The sequence below is a fragment of the Lepeophtheirus salmonis genome, chromosome 1 (assembly GCF_016086655.4).
Source record: "Lepeophtheirus salmonis chromosome 1, UVic_Lsal_1.4, whole genome shotgun sequence".
Lineage (NCBI taxonomy): Eukaryota > Metazoa > Arthropoda > Copepoda > Siphonostomatoida > Caligidae > Lepeophtheirus > Lepeophtheirus salmonis.
Window position 1 is genome coordinate 13,325,500 of NC_052131.2, and position 18,305 is coordinate 13,343,804.

An 18,305-nucleotide genomic window follows, 5' to 3' on the forward strand; every position below is an offset into this window, starting at 1 on the left:
TATATATTTTATTTTAATTATTGTACCAAAATAATATACTTAAATATTAAATATACTAATTGCCAATGTCAATAGTAATTCTTACCGTTACAAAAAGTCAAACATATTCTTTTGTATTTGATGTTAAGGCGTTAAGAATGAAATACACTCATAATAAATATTATTCATTTGTTTACTTAGGTTTTGTAGAAGATGTTTTTTTGGGGATAGAAGAGACATAAAAGAATAATAAAAAAAATAGGGGCAATTAAGGAGTTTTGAAAAAATGAAACTGTTGGTGACGATGTGTTGGTTTTATAACTCAAATGAGAAAGAGAAAGGAGGTTATTAAGAAGAAGAATATAAAGAAAAATAAGACCAAAGGTCTATGTTGGGCTACCCCATTTATCATACCTGTACATGCAATATGTCTCTAAGAACTTCGTATATTATAATTTTCATGCCTTAACAATTTTCCCGTTCAAAAATAAGAGATTTCTATGATTTAAAAAGTTGATTTTTTGTTGGATAGAAAATGCCATATTAGTAATTTTTGTGCTTTTAACATTAAATTTACCATGACACGTTCATTCCTTCGAACAAGACACATTTTAAATCACAAAAGTGGTTTTTTTTTTTACAATGAAGGGGAGAATTGCTGAGGTTTGAAGATTATAATATGAAAGTTCTTAGAAATAAATTACTATACATGGATAGGTGTGTGAACGTAGTATTGTGTCGGTTCTTATTCAATCCAGTTCACTCTAGCCTTAGGAGTAGCACTATCGGTCTTGGAAACTGGTCTTTAAGACTGTTGGTTCTTCGGACTAATTAAAAAAATACGAAATAATTTTGAGTTAAATCATCTAGGACCGAACTTTATAAGTTTTAGGACTGATATGCAGGACTGAACTTGACCAGACAGATACTGAACTAGAAGGGACTGCCGTCTCCAGTCCTAAGCAATGGCGGACACAACATGATATAGGTCTAACAAAAGTCATTGTTTTAAATAGATTTTCGCAAATTTATGGGTAGGAATGCTAAAAACATAGGCCTTCCCTGTGAAAACCATGCGCTCTGCCCATGAACCCATGTCAGATTTTAGTCAAAATCAATATAACACATTCAAAAATTATATGCAAAATATTAAAACCTTTAGAGATGTGAAAATACTCGAAATCTTCATGGGTATACATAAAAAAAATTATATTGTGATAACCTGCAAGATATTAGTCATCTTATTCGTTATTCCTCCTTACTTTGGAAATTCACACGTATTAGCAAGCTTGGAGCACTTTAGTTTTTATAATGGTCTCCGTCAACAGATATATTATCTACCAAAGTCGCCAAAATATACCTTTCATTTTGATTTACACACACAATCATTTAGACTATTTTTAAATTTCTACTTATCATTCATATTATTGAAAGCAATATTTGAGAATAAAGGGATCCTGGAACCTTGTTTTGAATAATCAAATAGGAATGTAGAATAAAAAAAAGTTAGATCTATATTTTGGAAAACAAATTTTTAACCATAGTTATTGATAACTTTTACTTGATTAGAAAATGCTGAAATTGTCAAGTAACTACAATACATTTTATAACCTTGTAAATGGAGAGTTTGAATATAAATTACATCTGAAGTAATTTACATACTTGAAACTTTCCAAAAGTTTTAGTGATGAAAAAAATATTTTTCGTTAATATTGGAAACAATCATTTTGTAACTTGAATTAATTTTCTTACTTGTCTTCAAAAAAATATGAGTTCAAGTTCTTGATGTCAAAATCAAGTCTCCCTACATTTCAAAAATCTACCAATCAGGCTAAACATATTTCCTCCATTTTTAGATGCTCTATTGAAGAGAAAGCTCTGGAGAATTTTAACAATCTAATTTAAAAATACAAAATAAAGTCGATATCATGTGAATTAATTTGTATAACTCAAAGAGATCAATGTATGCAATATGCATTCCTTCGTTAATTTGATCAATAAGTCACACATAACTCAACTATGTCAAAGCCATAAAAATAGGGTGGTCAGATGGGCATTTGCCAATCTAACAAAACATTTTAAGGTGATAATGATCATTCTTATGTGATATGTATAAGGTAATTTTGTTGTGCAATTTATTGCGACTGATCAATACGTTACTCGTATTTTCATTCCTAGTAAATTTATTTTCAGTAAATGAATTTAGGGAAATTTTATTTCCATTTTTAAGGGCAATATTTTGTGATGTATTTTTGTGATCTGCATTAGATATTTTTTGCGATGGGCGAAGGATAGGATTTATGGGCGAGCATATTTGTTGAATATGATGAAATGTGAAATTACAATAGCGTAAGTATTTAATATTGAATATTTATAGTATATGTGGATATTTTTTTAATTTTCCTTCAATTGGTCAGATGGAGGTGTGCTGATTAAGTATAAGTAAACATTATATTTTACATTTGATCCATATGACCTAGGAATTTTCTTTGAAGTGCATATACATAAACTATATTTCTTTGTCTAGGAACGCCCGGAGTGAGAGCCTGAGAGATTGAGTTTAAGAGAATAACTTCTCCGAAGCACGTTATCCATTGAGCTACGTCATATTGGATATTGGTATCTTGGGAAATGTAGGTTAACCTCACCATTATTACCCGCTTATCAGCTGTAACTCCTGATTATCTTATTCCATTATTTTATGTCGATACAATTTAAATCAACAAATCGAATAAAAAGGTTGATCTAACCCTGATTGGTTTCTCCAAGTCATTCATCACTAATGATCTACTGTGCTGAGATTTCCTAGTACAACGTTACACAAAAACTACAAATTAGTTTAGTCCTAATAAGCTAATTAGATCAATGCAAACTTAGAGTTTGCAATTAAAATTAACGTCCATTTGTAAAAAAAATGTTAGTTTTGCTTTTTTTAAATCTGTCAAACTTAAAGATTTTTTTTTCAAACGAGATTTTTGAGTTTGCAATTGGAAGTTGATACTTTTCTCTTTTATGTTTTAAAACAAAATATAATGTTATTCTCCATATAACAACTGGGATTTGTAATATTCTAAAAAAAACACGTACGTTTGAAAAGCTAAAAAATCATTTGTAAGAAATTTGTAATTTGTTAAAATCATAGTGGGTGGGGGGCAATAATTTTCAATATGACCCCCCATTGTCCTCAATCACTGCCTTAATTCTCCAAAGGATTATATCTGCCGAGGGAAGCTGCTGATGGTGCCCAAGGCCATGATAGATCCCAATTTTTTTATCCCGAAGCTGGTTGGGACATCTGCCTTTTTGTTGTCCAACCAAAGGTAATTTTGTGTATATCTGAATCGATCAACAATAAAGAATTTTTCATCGGAAGATTATCGACTTCAAGCCCTTTAACGTCTTACTGCACCTCTCTAAACTTTGACTTCTCATGGATGATTTCCAGAGATTGGCAATGCCCCTTTTCGTTGAGTACAGGGTCATACTTTTGATATCCTTGCTCATTTTCAAGCGATTAACCGAGTCCTTTTTCGCTAGCACAGACATGGGAATCCCTGTATTGGCCTATGGATTTCTTCAACTCTACATTGATAGTCACATTCTTCTCCGGAAACATATCCTGGACTTTCCTGGTCATGTTGCCGGAGGTCTCCAGCTCCTTAACACTCCTTCAGATTGTGTTTTTGTGGTAGACTGTGAGTTTGAGGATGGATTTTACTTCGTGGGCTGTGCAGAATAATTCGGGGATCGTGTTTCTTCTAAGCTGCTCCACCTACACAACTGACTCAAAATGAAAAATAGCAAAAATTTATGTGATTAGTCATCTAAGCTCTTGTATGAGTAGGGAAATCTCAGCCGTGATCAACTCATTCATGATCTGGATGAGGTCAATGTTTGTTCTAATTGTAGTGCATGGCCCTGTATTTACAGCACACTATAAATATAATAAGAAAAAATATATTACATGAACATAACTACATTCAAAAGATGTATTCAAAGTATCATTGAAAAATATTTACAATCTATAAGTCATGGATCAGTTTAAAAAGAATTCAATTATTTTAAAGCATCTGAGATTATTTATAGATAAATTATCTATTATCATGAAAGTTTTTACATTCATTTATAATTCAATAAATTATTTGTCAAAAGGAAGCTCGTTTCTCTTTCTTTTTTAACCTTTCAGATATTATCATCTGTCCATCGATATACATACCCTATTTATATATCTAAATGTACGTACCTATCTATAGTATATAGTTAGATAATAAGTTACAAAATAAATGATATATATTTAATATCTTTTTCAATATATTAAATATTAAAGATAGATACGAAGCTTATAAATAATTTATTGAATCAGATAAAGAAGAACTCAATCATGGAATGATGAAATACTGTATTATTTTGCTCGATGTATGTACATAAAAAGTTCTACTTTCTTCTTCTTGAGAGAGGATATTAATCTTGAATAATTAATGCATATATATATTTAGGTTGAAGTATGCCTAAAATGAAAAGCGGATCAATCCTCTCAAAGGAAATGTATTTTGATATTTCTTTCAAAAGAAAAACTTGTTCTTTTATGTTTGAGGCATGTACCTAATGTCAATATCCTTATTCCAGGAAATTTGATTCATAAAAAACTTTTGAAGATTTATACAAAATATACGGGTATGTACAATATGTTTACATACATACATTTACGATGAGAGTCCCTCTCTGTCATATTTGCATGATACGATACTCATGAAAACCTCCACAACACAATTCATATGTATTTAAAGGAGATTTGGCTAGTTGGCTCCAGGGGTGAGGTAGTTTTTTTCTATTTTTTGATAGCTTTTGCGTTACCAGTTAGTGTTGGATAACTACGGTTCTTTGATAGTGGTGAGCAGTGGCTTCCCTAGCCCCTTGGGGGAGCTCGAGCCCCCTGAAAGCTTATAAAACCTCCCCCTCCCCTCCAAAAAAATGTATCATATCTTATATATATTTATAAGTCATTAAGGGCTTGTTTTGACCGAAACAAAACTTCCCTTTCCTTCGCTCTTTCTTTATCTCTCCCATTCTATCTGTCTCTTCCCTCTTCCCTTCTGCATCTTTCTACATCCCTCTCTCTGTTTCATTCGCTCTACCTTCATTCTTTGTTTATATTACTTTCCTTTTAGCCCTGCAGCACGGGCACCCTCTGCTTGTATATATATAAAAAAGACTATTTGTAAAAGTAATTTTATAACGGTTATGATAATTTTTGGTGCTAAGTCCGTTCCCTACAATTGATGAAAACTAACAACCTCTTGGGCTGAGTACCCTCAATTATGGGTTGTATCACATTTTCTGAATTTACATCTAAGTAAAAACTTTTTTTCATATTTATTAACTTTTTTCTGAAATTCAAGTGTCTGTTGAAACGCTAAAATTTTTAACAGACTTTTGAGTTTCAGAAAAAATGAAACTGTATGATCAATACGGTTGATTGGCTAATGTCAATGTCATCAAGTCACCGAGATAAGTTAAAAATAGATGCCTTGAAATTAAAAAAAAAACAGTCAATCATATATGTAGTATGAACTAATATAAAGGAAATGTCTTGAGGAATGGACAAGATGGTCAAGAGGTCAATACTATACATGGAGAGTTTTGATAAGACTGGAATACTGATTAAATATATTTTAAGGAACTAGAAAGACAACGCGTCTACCGAAAAAAATGTAATAGTCAAAGTGTTGAAATCTGTGTATTAAACGCTCTTACCCCTCATTATCAGAAAAAAACTTAGAACTTAGTACCAATTAATACACAATTATAAGAAATTTAAAAGCTATTCTGGATCTACAGAACAATTATTTGTCGTTTATGTGTTTGGTTGATTTCTTTGAAAAGTTTGTTTATATAAAAAAAGCTACTTATGAACTTAAATAGTTTGTCGTCTTTGATTTCTTTAGAATTTTAGCATTGTAGAGATAAAAGATTTAGAGCTGTAAATTTTGGAATCAGGAGTAATTGTGATATTTATAAACATCATTACTTCTTTTATATAGTACTTTTTTGTACATTTATTATATTTTACTATAAAAGTGTATGATTGATGAAATTTTAATCATAAAAAAAAAGTTAAATACGTTCATTTTAACACATGGGTAAGGTCAAGCACATGTAACAGAATTTTTGTACATAACTAAAAAACATGAAACCTTTTTTTTTTTTTAAATCTGCCGTTTCTTTATCTAAAGACTCCTACCGACATTTTGATAGTTAGTTAAGAATGTATTGCTGCTTACCATAGTACATACATACATTATAAAATATTACAGATATGCATACATTACAAAACTATACACATACATACAGCAAAGAACACAACCACACAAAGGGGTAAATGTGCTACTTCAGCAGAAATTGATTTTAAGTCCTACTTAACTTTATAGTTATTATCAATAATTTCCTACATTTTGATAAAAAAAAGTAAATAATGTTTAAGCTTACAGTTTCGCGTAAGTCTATTTAAAAAAAAGGAATATTTGTCAATTATTATTTATATGAAGATTTTCTCGTGTTTTATTTTATATCTATGAAAAAACAATGCCTTAAATTGAAAAAATAAGTAAATCTGAGGAGAATGGAAGGGTATATACCTAATGATAAAAATCTGGTGTGTTTTATAGCTCACCATTTTTTTGGAATTGGTAATCTGAAGAATGAATTTTCTTTCTTTTTTTAGCTGTTGTGATTTTTATTTAACTCCTGAGTATTGAATTTCAGTTTTCGTTACTAAATTGAGCTTGGACATCGGAGTAACCCTGACAATTGGAATTTTGTTTTCCTTTAATTTTCTATAATTTATCACATTGTCCCTAAGGTTCCACTTAACTTTAGACATATGTAATCAGCTTTAACTTTCATGATTTTTTCGAACATAATTTTCCTAAAATCTTGTATAAACTACCTAGTATGATCTAGCAGCCATCAATAAAACAAAATACCTATGTCCTTAATTTGGATCAACAGTTCCAAACTATCTATAGAAAATAATATCAAATCAAGGCAGATGAACTCCTATGATGATTAGACTTGTGATTTGAAAGTGATCACTCAAAAAAATGTTAATTTTTATCTTATTTTGAGGAGGATCACTCATTTTGCCCTTTTTTAATAAAAATACCTCATTTATGTAGATTGGTATGAAATAGATAGAGAAAATTTGGACTCTAGTAAGATTATGATATTTTTGGAGGGATAATTCCCCTCCAATCCCTTGCAAATTAAACAAGAATCAGTAAAAAAACCTCTCTGATATGTGAGTGTGCCAGATCTCGATAACAATCAATGAGAGGATGAAGAAATGTGGTGCAAAATTGACTGTTGAATAATCCCTTTAGAATCTTGCATTAAAAGAGAAATACTTTTGCACCCTATTAGTAGAATCCTGATCTTCAATATATGCAAAAAAGTTGGACGTATATTCAAAAGTGGTGATGATCAAATGTATCCGTCTAACAAGACTCCTGAATATATGGCTAACCTTAAATTTTGTACAAATACTGATGTGGTCGTTAAACGATTTTTTAGTATTTTTTCCCAAAATTGCAACAATAATCTTAAGCCTAATGATGATTATGAAAGTTATGCATAAACTATTTTGTGATTATTATTACTTAATTTTAAACGATTTATTTAAAAAAATAGTCAGTCAGCTAATTATCAATTTTTTTCTCCCGAGGAAAACAGTATCGGCCTACAAAAATCCATATTGGTTTAGCCGTTATTGAAAGGTTACGTGGTAATCTCCTTCATATTGTTCCGTACTTTCAAAATATATATAATATAAATATTATTATTGTTTTACTATATATTAATAAAACGTTTTCAATAACGTCACAACTGCATCATAATTGAAGGTAATGCCATTATGGGGGCTCATAGTTGATATTTTTTATAAATTTTTTTTATAACGAAACTTCATCAAATGGTTTTAAGAATAAAAAAATAATTAATATCTACATTGAATACTACTTAATGCCTATGATTGACGGTGATATTTCAATAAAATCAAAATAATATATACTGATAATCCCTAAAATAACTACATTATGCATTTTTTTTAATCGATTTGGGAGGAAAAAGGTGGGATGGTGAAAAAATATTTTATAATTTCTAATATAATAGAACAACGTACTAAAATATTTTTAATACATATTATGGCCTTATATATTTTAAAACTAGATATTAAATATATAATTTTTAATAGATACTAATGTTTTAGCCCTCTTATTTCTTGATCCTCGTTTTGATATCCAGTAGTTCACCATTTTCTTCTATATTATAAAAGAAATATGTTTTCATTATTTAATAACATGGTTGTATAGTACTCCAAAATGGCCGACATCAACAATGCTGACGTAACATCAAAGCTGTCCATAAAATATGTACTTATAATTCGAAATATGATAATGTATATAGATTGTAGGTTCGTTCTAGCTAGATAAATCTATTGCATAAAGCTTTGTATTTTAATGATATTTCATAACATTGGTTACAGACATTTTTTAGCGATATCTTTTTCCTTATTTCAAGTCACAAGGAGTCTAAAACATAGGTTATCAAATAGCACCTAAATATACAAAGCAATACCGCTAAAAGTCATTATTAAAGGGCAATATTTGATGTAAAATCTTAACGACTTCAAATTATTGCCAAGTTTCCTCACAAATAAAGTCAAGGTTTAAATTAAATGTACATATATTTTTCACTCACATTTGCATAAAAAGTTATGCTTAAGAATTATGAGATTTGGTATTGCATGCAATGTCGGTTTTCTTTTATGGAATAGAAATGTAGAAACTAGACAAATAATAATTAACCAACTATATCTATTGAGAAAAATAAGTACAAATGTGAGTGTAATGAGATATAGATATTTGATAAAACTACATCTTGTTCAAAACGATCGGTTTATTTTTCTGCAAAAACCTCAACAATAGTAGTCACGTCGTTTAATAGAGTGAATTTACCACGTATAGTGTTTTTGATTTCAGATCACGGAAATTTAAAAAAAAATTGAACTATTTTTTTTTAATTTGAATATTCAAAATATTAAACTCCGTATGTGCAGATCAAATAGAGTACATTCAGCAAAACAGATATTAATACTTTTTATTTGATTCACATGTCTAATGGAGACTTATGTATTATTTTAATATTAAACAATTTATTCGAATTAAATTTTATAAATAAGTAGCCTTTTACATAATATTATTACCGAAACTGTGAGGTTTTAATATATTATATCAATCAAATGAAATTTGTTGTTCAAGCCTAGTCATTGGAATATGAAGTCGATTTGTGAAATGGAATCTATGAATGAAAAGAAGTGAATAGGTAAAAACTATTCATATCTATAAAGCCAAAATTGATGTGAAAAGTTTTATTGTTTATTACACAATCAATATCTATTGAGTCATGAACATCCAACTGACATTTTGAAATTGAATATATGATAAATTGTTGGAGTGAGGATTGAATACTAGGGCAGTTTGCTCTTCAACTCGAATTTCGATAGATATTTTGATAATATGGTAATTTAATAAAATTTCATTTTCCTACGATATCATCTTTAGGTAGCAAATCTCGTTCAAAGTTTGAAATTAAACATAAGTTATTTATTTCGTGAATAAAGATTAAAATGCAGCATTAATAATTATTTAGCATTTAGTAATTCAAATCATCATATTTTTTCTCTTTTTTCTGTACCATAGGACAATTTAAAAAAATTATATGCTCTTCTTGTAGGCTAAAAAATTTCTTGCAAAATTATTTTATATAGATTCTAAAAATGTCTTTTTTGTATTTATATTCATTAAGTAAAGAGTTCTTGTCTTTTTTTCATAATTTTATCGAGATGTGCCACCTAAAGATGACCTTGCACAACAACGATTTTTTTTACTGGTCCTTTTCATACAACTTTTATGCACTAGGCATAATCGAAATGCGAAAAAAAGTTAAAAAACGAACCACCCTACTGAATAGCTCTTTTTTTCATCAATATACTTTCCATACATAAATTTTATAATATATAAATGATAAAATCTTGACATGGAATATTGTAAAAATTTAGTTATTCAATTGAAAGAAACATTGAATAAATCCAGTCTTTTATTAATTGTAAGGAATGTATAATATTTTTTATCCAAATGTATCAATCTCGAATAAATATAGAATTAATACTTACTTACATAGATATAAGTACACACTTTAATTTGGGTAATAATTCAAAGATAATTTCCTGATCCTAGAATCTGTAATCAAAATGGGCTGATCCATTGATGGATGCATGACGAAGAGAATAAATTTGAATATCGACCCGTGAAATCTCTTAATGGAAATATTAATAGGTATATACACCTTTAAAGAATATAAATCAACTCCTCATCCTAGAATATGCATAGAAATATATGAAATTTTATTATCACCACTCGACCTATTCACGGGATATAAGATGATCCTTTTGATAAAAATTTATTGGTACTGAAGCTCTGTTTAAATCCTTCCTAGGGCGTGCAATTGCTCTTATATAGGCACTTCCCGTTCATTTGTAGACAATATTTTTTTCTTGAAATCATTATAAATAGAGTCTTTTGAGCAAATCTTTACTCATTCTAAGATTAACTCATTAAACACAAAGATGACAAAGGCATTATTCAAATGTATTCTTATTCTATTTCTCTCATTCATGGTTTCTGCTGCCCCCGCTAAGGATTTAAAGACCCATAATATGAATGAAGGTGAAGAGGACTTATCCACATCAGAATCTTCTCAATCATATGGATTTGGATATGGAACTAAAATAGCGGATCCCTACGGAATGACTTCAAGTGTCTATGTCCATGGGTATGGAACTCACTACGATGACGAAACACCAAGGATCTTTGCAACAGTTCCTTTTGGATCGGAAGGTCTTCATTATAATTATGGATTTGTCGATGGATATAGGGGATCTAGTTTTGAATATGGAAAAAGGTTTGTTCATGGGAGACCTCTTTATGGGATTTTCCCTCTGAGCTACCAGAACAGTATTTATGAGAAACCCAGATATTATTAAGGGTTTGATGGATTTTTCTGAAGTTTTCCATATTTATATATTGAATTACGAAACAATGAGAGTAATATTAAATTATTAATTATATAACTGAAATTATGTGTTATTTTATTTACTGTTCCATTGACAGTTGATGATTTTTCAATTTTACTGAATATGTGTGTGTATTAGAGTCAAATGGGTAACAAATATTCGAATCACTTCCAAGGGTAGGGACTAATGAGGAGTGTTGGATAGGTTTATCAAAAGAGAAATATCCAAAAAAGTATAACTAATTATGGTACTCTTCGAAAGTGACATACAAAGATAGTTTGAATTTATAAGGCAGGAATAATATTCTAAAAATTAGAGAGGCTCATTTATTCAATTCTGTTAAAAATAACTTTCTTGATGTGATGATATCAAACAAGTACAGCTCTTTGAGAGATGAAGCTCTTGATTGAGCACTTTAATAATGCTTCCAATTTACATGTAAATGTCCGAGGCCAACTACCTATTTATCAACCTCCTGTAATTTTTGACCCTGGTCTATAAAGCCTTAAGCAAGTCTGTTATCCTTACCGGTTTTTTTTTTTTTTGGATACGACAAGGTTACTTTTGGTGTCTTATTCATATCCCCTCCTTAGTCTTGATCCCCCTCGTCTGGCAGATGGAGAGATATTTGTTCCCGTAATCCAGTAGGGTCTTGATTTCTTTAACCTTCTTTGTTGTTCGGCCTATGGTAATTACGAAGTCGTGTCCTGAAGACATTGATAGAAAATTACAAAATTCGAAGAGGGTAAGCTCACTAATGTGAACATCATAGCTTTTGGTGATTAGGTTTGCAAGTAATTCAAGAAATGTTTGTAGCAAAAGTTTTAGCTAATTTATATTCTAAAGAAAATATTTGGCCTCTCAAATTTCTTGATATGTCAACCCTGGATCAAAGTACCAAAGCCCGCTTATATTGACGTTACAAAAGTTATATAGAATCGTCAAAATATATTAAGTATGACGAAAATAAAATTATATAAATATTTTGATGGCCCACATATGTATGGGACAAAGAAAATGGTAAAACCAGGAGATCGAAAGGTGGTACTTTTAAATTTATAATATGATATTCAATATTTTGAATAACTGATTTTTAAAATAATAAGAAAAAAAAATTTATAAATGCATTTTGCTAATATAAAAAACGATCACAAGTATTTTCTGAAAAGTAATTAAAATTTTATGTATCCTAAGAAAAGTCATTTAAAAAAAAAGGATCCGCTCCTATTTGAAATAATTTGATTATGTTTCAACAAAACCTGAAAATGTTTGATAATTTAAAATGTAAGTATATAATATTTGGTTAAAATTCCATAATGCTCTTCGATTTCTTTGTTTTTGATTTTCTTTTTCTTTATCAATTTCTTTTATTTCGAAAAATCTCTATAAAATTTGTTCTTTCAAAGTTTTTATCCTTTTACATTTATATTTCGTCTTGTGATGTTTTGTCCTAGTTCCATCCTATATATAATAATAAAATTCATAACAATATTTTTATCTTTTATATAGATTATATATTTAGAGTATAATTTTTTTTCTTTGGGTTGATTTGGAATCCATTTATTTTCTAATTTTAACAAAATAGAAACACAAATAAAAAGAAACATACAAATGCATAATGAACAGATACATTATCCCCTAAATCATGATGAAAATCATTTAAAAAAGTCCTAAATATTATAAATATTTAAAAAAATTCCATCCAGCTTTATAATGTTTCAAAGTCATCCAGGCTCTTTCTCTTTCCTTCGCCTTAGGGCGTATAATATATACTGAGCCTTTGAAAAGGATAATATTAACTTTTTGGCGTTCTGTTCCGCTAAAATAGGTTAAGAAGTCATCACTTTGGAGCTTGCACTCAAGAGAGTAAAACCGACATATCATCTCTATATATTATATTTAAAAAAGGACATTCCCATAAGAAATGATTAATAGTCTCCATCATAAAGCAAAATTCATTATAAAATTTAGTCCCAGCTTCCATGGTACCGGAAAATTAAATCATACTGCAGACATTCTTTCAAGAAGTATAAATAACATCACAATAGGCCCAACCTTCATTGAAGATATAATTGAGTATCAAAATAAACAGGATCCTAATTTACTTGAGTTTAAAATTAAACTTTCTTTTAAATACATTGCAGAACTCTACTTCCTGGTTTTGGCAATGCTGAAGCATTCCGTGTTGCTGTGTCATCTCACGATTTGCGTCAAAGAATCGTGCATTCTGTACATAAGGAAAATCATCCAGGATTCAATGAAACGTTAAGGTGGTTTCACTTTTTTATGCTTGGCCTAATTTGCGAGCAGACGTCAGAAACTTCACTAGAGAGTGTTTAGCGTGTCAGAAAACCAAACCTTTCAGGACAACAAAAAGACTTTGCTTTATTTACGTAGACATAATCGGTCCATTCCCACTAATTCAGGGACAGCGCTATGCCCTAACTATTATGGATTGGTTCACAAGGGGGCCAGAAGGGATACTTATTCCAGATATAGCCTCCAAGATAATATTTAATAATTTTTTGAGTGGTTGGATTTCGAGGTTTGAAGTTCCAGAAATCCTTGTGTCTGACCGAGGAACACAGTTCACAAGTTCATTATGGATGGTGTTTTCAGGACACTTAGGATTGCAAGCAAGAACACAACCTCGTATCATCCAGAGTCCCACGGATTCTTAGAACTTTTCACCAGATCCTTTAAGACGGGCTAGTAGCACGAATGCTGGAAGAAAAAGAAGACTGGATCAATGCACTACCTGTAGTTTTATGGAGATTGAGGAGCTCAGTACCAATAGACTCGGCTTCTAAATATTCACCTTTTCAATTACTCACGGGTCACTCAGGATCCATGACTTTTAACTTCTTTAATTAATATCATCTAAACAAGTAGAACTCCTACAGATATGTATATAAATTCCTTCACGGACATCTCCCATTCTATAAATAGTTCATAAGACTTGATCATTATTTTTGTAGCCTTTGCAGACTCCCTTTTGAAGAGTAAGTGGAGAGCATTTTTAAAATATTAAACACTCTATTGTAAGGATCACTTTTATAGAGTTAGCCTTGTTTCATAAGAAACTTCTTGAGATGAATGTTCAATAAATGATCATTTTTCCAAAATTGACATATCCAATAGAGATTGAAGGACTTCCATAAAGCCAAAAAACAATAACTGATGGGCCATCAAATTTCTTGGAGTTGTTTCATCTTTTTGTGGATAAATTTATTTTTTTACTTAATTAAAAAAAATACTTTCAATATCATAAATTATCGTTTAAATATCAGCTTGAAAAGAAATAACACGTTAAAGATGTATAACTTTAAGTACTATAACGGTATTTTATGCAGTTGCCCTATCTCACATATTTAAAGTAATTGAATTAAAAACTTTGTGTCTTCCTCAGTCTAGATTAAATGTCATTTTGAATAATTTTATAATAAACGGAACTATTACAAGAAAAAGTAAAATGTCAATACTCAAATTTAAGGATCCTAGACTAAGTTCTTTGGAATTACATTATGCTACATTCATAACTCTTAACTATAATTTTTTTAAATTATAAAATAACTTAGAATCCATAAACATGTTCAACAATTAGTAATCCAACAATTACTAAGGCTTTTGATAATTCTGAATGCATTTACAGGAATAAATGTTCTCCAATAGTTAGAACCAAAGGAAGAGAAAGGGAAGTAAATTAATATAATTTTAACTTGATCATCCAAGAAATGCTCGAAATTTGGAGTTATGTATTCATAAGGGACAGCAGGATGATCATTCCTTCGAGTTATCTTTGCTGAAACTTCGTATAATGTCATTGTACCGTGAAATTTGTAAACATATATGGCTTCATAAACAATTTATATGTGAAAATTTTAAATTAGTTTGACATTTTCCTATACACTGCTCTAAAAGAAATTTTTTATTTGGGCTGATATGGAACAAATTTTACATAGATTCCTAGGCTAGATGGAGTAATTGTAATACTATAATGTTTACTAATACTTAATCAGTGCAACTCCATCTAACCAATTAAAGTAAAAATTACATTCGGATTGTGAAATATTTTCTTAGGAAGTGTTAATTATTGTATTTTAACTAGATCATCAAAAAAAAAAAGTTGTCCATCATTTTAAGAACTCTCCAAATCCCCGAAATGCGTACAAGTTTCAAGTTATTATCTTTTATTGAGGACGAGAATCATGTTCCTACTTTGGCACACCATAGCAAAAATATTGGAAAAAATACATAGATTACAACACCTGTTTTGAATTTGTTTATTCAGCATAAAAATCTCTTCAAAATATCACATTCCATAGGAAAATCACCAATTATTGGGAACTCTGTGATATGAAGAGTCCCATATTTTTTTATGAGGAAAAAGAGAAGGAAGAAAAAACGCACAGTACATTAATGATAAAATAAAAAAATTGGAAAGATAAACCTCCCTCATTGATATTCATTGAGGAAATATAAATGTTTTTCCAACTCCGTCTAATGAAAGATAATAATGAATACAGTTAGGCAAGATATTTTCATCCCTTTCAAGAATACTTCCAACATCTGATTCACGGTTAAATGCCTTGTATTGGATATTTTGTATCTTGTGTAATTTATTGTGCTGTACCAAAATATAGATTTTTAGTTAGTTTAGTATCACAATTTCAGACACTGTCCAAATAATATAAATTTGTCAATTACTTTTTTCATTCATATTATCAGACGGATTATTTCACACAAAAAACATACAATGCCATAACTTCTACTTAACTAAAAAAAATAGCAAGGTTGTTCTAATATAACCAAACGGAGGCGAAATATTTTCACATTACTACATACCAGAAAAGAATAAAGTGTTGAATTTGAACCGTACATTTTTAGAACGGTTCAAAATTTGAAGTTTTGATATTTAGAAGTACAGAATCAATTTGAAATTTTAAAGAACTATTTAAAAATGTGTGAAACTTAAATAACAATATCTTTTTATATCCTAACTCGAAGTACTAGAAAACTATGGCGTTGTAACCGTTACGTGTTGGGCAATTTGGAACGTCTGACAATACATAACTAACTTTAGTTTTAATGTTACTTAAATTGGTCAAATGGAGTTGCACTAATTGATTATAAATAAACATTATAGTATTACACTTACTCCATCTGATCTAAGAATTATATTCTAAGTCAATATGCATGATTAAAGTTGTATAAAATATGATCGGGAACGCGTGCAATACTTTTTGTACTTAGTAGTTCTCATTATTAATTGATCAGTAAGTAATGAATACCCTTTTCTAAATAGATTTAATTATTTTCAAACCCTGATTAAACATTTGTATGTGCTCAGAAAAGACGCAGCGGCGTAGATATAATCGTAAGTCCTTGTTGGACTCCGAGTAGAATTGGGGATCGATATTGGAGTAATTCTCGATACTATCCTTGTTTATTTCCTTCTCCCCCTCCTCTCTTGTCAGAGCAAATTGTATTTCAGAAATTGTGAGAGTTACCATGTTGATTTTCCTTCTCCTTTTTTAATATGACCATTATACACAGGATTTTTATCACTCGTTATTACTAATATTTAATCATCTTACGGCTGCTTGCAGAGGATCTATTAAAAAGTTATGACAGCTGAGCAGATCTTTTTTGGTGTTGGAAAGGATAAAGTCGTGTAAGCGTAGTTGTGACGGCCATTTGGCTGATATTATTTTCCTTAATTAATGGCATAGCTGTTTACATTGAAATAAACATCTGATCATTTATCTAATAAAATGCCAATTTTTTTAAATTTCAAAATAAAACCTTTTATTGGAAAACTCCTTCTAATTTTATAAGTTTTTCAAATGATCTAATTAACAAATGCACATATATAAGGTCGACTGAAAAGTTCGTAGACGGACACATAGATTCTGCCACCAGAATTTAATCATATGATTTAAATTAGTATCAACCATCAAATGATACGTGTAGAAATTCTTCAGATATTGCGCTATTGTTTCTGAGTTATAGCATTGTGAGTAAAGCAAAATATGTTAGTGCTAAAAAATGAATAAATAGAATTTCCTTTATAAAGTATTGCCTTTTGGAGAAAAAAATACTATTTTGAGCCAAGACTGGGTTCGATAAATATTATTGGGACTCAGCACCAGCAAAATCAAACTTTGAAAAATGGTTTCCTATATTTAAACGAGGAAAAATGAAAGTCTAAGGCGATGCACGCAGTGGACGTCGGAAAGAGATAGTAACCAACAAAAATATCCAAAAATGTCCACAACTTTTTTTTCTTAAAGAGTTATCCTAAAGTGAAGGAGACATAGCTGAGACTCTACGGATATCCAATGAACGTGTTGTACCTATCATGGATGAATATTTGGATATGCAAAGGCTGTTTGCAATGTAGATGCGACACGAGCTCACAATCGATCAAAAACAACAGTGTGTTTATGATTCAAATTCATTTTTAGCGAAATATAAACGTAAAAAATACAATTTTTTTAAACAAAGAATAAAATGTGGATGATCACTACCCTCCATATTACAATAACTATTGAGCCGAGTGGAATGCACGCAATGAGCCCAATCCCATGTGTGGAAAGGCATAATAGTGGGCTGGTGAGGTTATGGTATCAGTTGAGGTGGGATTTTTGTAAGACCACAAGGAGAAGACAGGAGGGAGACATATGGTGTTACTTAATTGAGACTTTTGTTCAATATCAGCTACCTTTATATGATTTTGGGGGAGAAAAATAATTACTTCTATTTATTGACCAAAAAAGATGAAAGAGCAGAAGTAGCAACCGGTTTTTTTTGTTTTCTATTCACTAAAATTATTGGTTTCTTTAAACAGATTACCATTTAAACCTTCCTTAGACATTAATATTCTGGGATGCATATGGTATAATTTTAACTGATTACCTCAAAAAGGGTAAAACCAATAACAATGATTATTAAATAGAACTGATTGAGTATTTAAAGGATGAAATCACGAAAAAACAGGCCCGTTTCAAAATAAATATGTTTTTTTTTCTTCATCAAGATAGTAAAACGTGTCATAAATCACTGCAAATGATGGCAAACTTGCATAAATTAAGTTACAAATTGCTTCCCATCCACTGTGTTCATCAGATCTGGCCTCAGTGACATTTTCTTGAATGTAGACCAAACAAAATACTATCAGTGCTAAATTGCAAAGGAA